The 4,521-nt window shown below is 41.8% G+C and overlaps 1 long non-coding RNA gene across 1 annotated transcript; it reads right to left on the reverse strand.

Moving 5' to 3' along the window:
* Positions 1 to 2,217: 2,217 nt before the first annotated feature.
* On the reverse strand, positions 2,218 to 3,947 carry LOC143435193 (uncharacterized). The gene is made up of 3 exons (XR_013105276.1): positions 3,823 to 3,947; positions 3,081 to 3,182; positions 2,218 to 2,955 (listed from the first exon to the last, which is right to left on the reverse strand). It is a non-coding gene; the product is annotated as an uncharacterized LOC143435193 (long non-coding RNA).
* Between the last annotated feature and the right edge of the window lie 574 nt (positions 3,948 to 4,521).

A 4,521-nucleotide genomic window follows, 5' to 3' on the forward strand; every position in this document is an offset into this window, starting at 1 on the left:
CATGGTCAAGGAATAATCCCACCTATCACTAACCCATCATTGCCTCTGCTTCAGTGTGTCCTGAATGCTGGTCTCATAAGTTATTCTTTTGGCTGGCACCAGGGCCTCAGCAGAAGATTCCAGGGGACATTCCAATTCTCTAGAGTCCATTGTTTGAGTAGTCTGATAGCTTTGAATAGAAACGTCTCCCCTTAGAATACAAAAATACTTGCCTAACTATCTATGTTCACAGCAGTTTTTATTCATAATTGCTAGAAACTGAAAACAATCTAGATGTCCCTCAACTAAAGAATGGATAAAGAAGATATGGTACATTTACACTCAGCTGATAAAAACAATGACAATTTGAAATTTACAGGCAAATGGATGGAACTAGAAAATAAATCATCCCACGTGAGGTAACCTGGGCTCAGAAAGACAAACAGGGTATATACTCATAAGTGAAGATTAGTTTTTAAGTAAAGGATAACCATGCTACAATCCACAGACCTAGAGAAGCTAAGTAACAAGTGAGGCTCAAGTAAAGACACATGGGTCTCCTAGGGAAAAGGGAAATAGAACAGGTTTTGGTAGTGGACTGGGGGCAAGTGGGGATGGGAACAGGAGGTTGCAGGTTGAGGGCAGAGGATCGAGGAAAAGAGTACTTGGAAAGACAACTGGCATTGTAGGACATTTTGGGGGTCAATGTAGAAACAGGGTGCAATGGAATCTCATTGGAATCTACGAGAGTGACCCTAGTAATGGTGGGTATAAAGTTAGACACAGCTATCTTCTACAACCAGGCAAAGCTTCCAGCAGTAAGATGGGAACATCAACCCAGCCATAAAACTTTTGACCTACAATATGTCCTGCCTAGAAGATGTGCTGGGCCAATGGTGACACAGAACTTTGTGGGAGTGGCCAACCAATGAGTGGCCCATCTTGAGACCTACACCATGAGAGGGAGACCAGACCTGACACTGCCTGGAGAGCCAGAAACCCAATGCTGGGCATCCCAGAGACCCAGGACAGAACCAGATACAACTGTCAAAAAATGGCAATATAATGATTCCTAATAATATTCTGCTACAGTCATATATCTGTGCCTAGTCAATCATCATCACAGAACCATCATGCAGCAACTGATGGGAGCAGAAGAAGAGACCCACAGCCAAACACTATGTGAAACCAACTCAACCACACATAAAAAGAGGAGGGAGGATTCTAGGAACCAGAGGTGTTGAGGACACTGTGAGAACATAACCCATAGAATCAACTAAGCAGGGCTAATAGGGGCTCAGAGAGACTGAAGAGACAATCATGGAGCCTGCCTGGGTTTGAAGTCCTCTGTATAAATATTATGGTTATATGGCTTGTTCTTATGGGGCTCCTAACAGTGGGAGTGGGGGGTGGTTCTCTGACAATTTTGCCTGTGCTCAGAGTCATTTTCCTCCTACTGGGTCACCGCATTCAGCCTTGATATGAGGGTTTGTGTCTAGCCTTATTGTAATTTCTTATGCCATGCACAGTTGATACCCTGGGGAGGTCTACTTTTCTTTTGAAGGGAAGTAGAGGAGTAGTGGATCTGGGGGAGACAGGGAATGGTGAGTGGGAGGAGTGGAGGTATGGGAAACAGCAGTAGGGATGTAGCATGTGTATGGTATGTACTCACTTAAATTGGACATTAACCATAAAGTGCATGATAGCCATTCTACAATCCACAGACCCAAAGAAACTGGGTAATAAGGAGGGTCCAGGGGATAATGTGTGTATCTCACTTAGAAGGGGAAACAAAATAGTCATCAGGGGTGGATGGAGAGAGGGAACTGGGTAGAGAGTTGCTATGTAGGGGTATGGGGATGGTTAGTGGGTGTTGGGTGTGAGGAGGTGTAAGGAGGGGGTTCGAGAGGTCTGGGGGTGAGGATGGTGGAAGACATCTCTGGGACCAGCTGGAAATCTGGGATGGGGGAAACTATAGGAATCTATGGATTGACTCTACCTGAGATTCTGACCAGCAGAGAATATAGAGACTGTTGTGGCCATCTCTCATAGTTTGGCAGGACTTCTAGTGGAAGGAGGTGGACATCAACATACCCACAAAACCTTCAACCTAAAATTTGTTCTGCCTACAAGATATGCAGGGATAAAGATGGAGTAGAGACTGAGGGAATGGTTAACAAATGACTGGCCCAACTTGAGTCCCATCCCATGGGAGAGAGCCAACCCATGACACTATTAATGATACTCTCCTGTGCTTGCAGACAGGAACTGTCTCCTGAGAGGCTTCATCCAGCATGGGATGGAAACAGATGTAGAGACCCATAGTTGAGCTTCAGGCAGAGCTTGGGGAGTCTTGTGGAAGAGTAAGGAACAAAGAATTGAGAGAGCTGGAGGGGTGGAGGACACTACAAGACCTACAGAGTCAACTAACCTGGGCCCATGGGGGCTCACAGAGACTGAACCACCAACTAAAGAGCATGCAATGGCTGCCTCCCGCCCCCACCCTCCATTTGTAGCAGATGTACAGCTTGATTTTCCTGTGGGTCCCCTAACAATTGGAGCAGGGGCTATCTCTGACTCTGTTGCTTGCCATTCGGTCCCCTTCCCTGATCTGGACTCCTTGGTGGAGTCTTAGTGAGAGAAGACTTGCCTAGTTCTACTGGGACCATATGCCCCAGGGTAGGGTGGTACCCAAGGTGAAACTTCCTCTTTAAGGGTAGGACTGGGAGGAGAAGGAAGAGAAGGGGCTGTGATTGGGATATAATGTGAATAAAAAAAATTATGAAAAAACAAAACAAGGGAAGAGTTGGAATCTAAAGAAAACAAAACCAAAACAAAACTTGATCCAATGTGGCATAGTTGCACATGCCTTTAATTCCAGCACCCGAGAGGCTGAGACTGGCAGATCTATGTGAGTTTGAGGCCAGCCAGGTCTTCATAGTGCGTGTCCGGACAGCCAAGGCTATGTAGAGAGACCTGTCTCAAACAAACAAACAAACAAACAAACAAACTCCATAAACCACTTAACTAAAATAATATAGCAGAAAAGAAAAGAAGACCAAACAAAACACCCAAACTGATCAGGAGGTGATGGCACATACCTGAACTTACAGCACTTACAAGGTTGAAGTATGAAGATGATCAGTTTTAGGCCAGAGATTCTTAGTGCATTCCAGGTCAGCCCGAGCTACATAAGATGTCATCTAATAAACAAAATAAAACAACATAAAAGGAATAACACAACAACCAATAAGATACATATTTCTATGACATAGTACTTATTAACTGAAATCATTATTCAGAGATTTCAAACACAAATGTAAAAAGTTGCATAGTTTCAGAAAACCCAATATAGTTTTAATAGAGTGAACTTTGTTTTTAATGTAATAAAAAAACTAACAAAGATAACAGGGAGTATAGGAATTATCTTGGTAAAGAACTATATCTGTTTAAGTGGCTAATTATTCAGAGATAAAGGAACTCTTTCATTATTTTCCTGTTTGAGGAATGGGAATATTTATTCTCACAGAAATTACTGAACCTAAGCTCCAAAATAGTGTTCAGTCAAACATCTTCTATTCACCAATATGACTCCTTCAGGAAATGTTAAAAATAAAAAATAATTTATTTGAAATTAATTGACATTAAAACCAAGCTTTGAAATCTTTTGTTTCTGAAATAATTAGTTGACATCAATTTTATGTCTTTGAAATCTCTTCTCTTTTGTTTTTGTTCTGTTAAAAGAATAAAATGTCACTGTCATAGTTAGGGTTTCTATTGTGAGAAGGCACCTTGATTACAGCCACTCTTAGAAAGGAAAGCATTTAATTGGGCCTGACTTACAGTTCAGATGTTTAGTCCATTATCATCGTCGTGACATACGGGCACACATGATCTTGGAGAGGTACTTGAGAGTTCTACAGCTTGATCATCAGGCAGCAAGAAGGGACAATGATACGCTGGGCCTGGTTTCAGCTTCTGAAACTTCAAAGCCCACTTCCAGTGATATACCTTCTCTGACAAGACCACACCTACTTCAACAAGGCCACATCTCCTAATAGTGCCACTCCCTTTGAGTCTATGGTAGCTATTTTTATTGAAACCACTACAGACACTATTAATGAAAAATCATCATCATCATAGCACTGGCATTTGTAAAAAGTGGGACTGGAATTTTTTTTTTTTATAAAGGAGTGTTTGTTACAAAAATTCATTATTTATTTTTGATTGGTATATTGCATCTATATAAGGTACAATGTGATTCACATATACATTTAGTAGTGATCAATTCATAGTTATTAGTGGAACTGATACTTTAAATTGTTTTCACTTTTTTTTGTTTTGTTTTGTTTTTTCGAGACAGGGTTTCTCTGTATAGCTCTGGCTGTCCTGGAACTCACTCTGTAGACCAGGCTGGCCTCGAACTCAGAAATCCACCTGCCTCTGCCTCCCAAGTGCTGGGATTAAAGGCATGTGCCACCACTGCCTGGCTTTGTTTTCACTTTTTAATGGTTGAGTCAATTAAATTTCTTTTTTTCTGAC

This window comes from Arvicanthis niloticus, chromosome 1 (assembly GCF_011762505.2).
Source record: "Arvicanthis niloticus isolate mArvNil1 chromosome 1, mArvNil1.pat.X, whole genome shotgun sequence".
In the NCBI taxonomy this organism is placed as follows: domain Eukaryota; kingdom Metazoa; phylum Chordata; class Mammalia; order Rodentia; family Muridae; genus Arvicanthis; species Arvicanthis niloticus.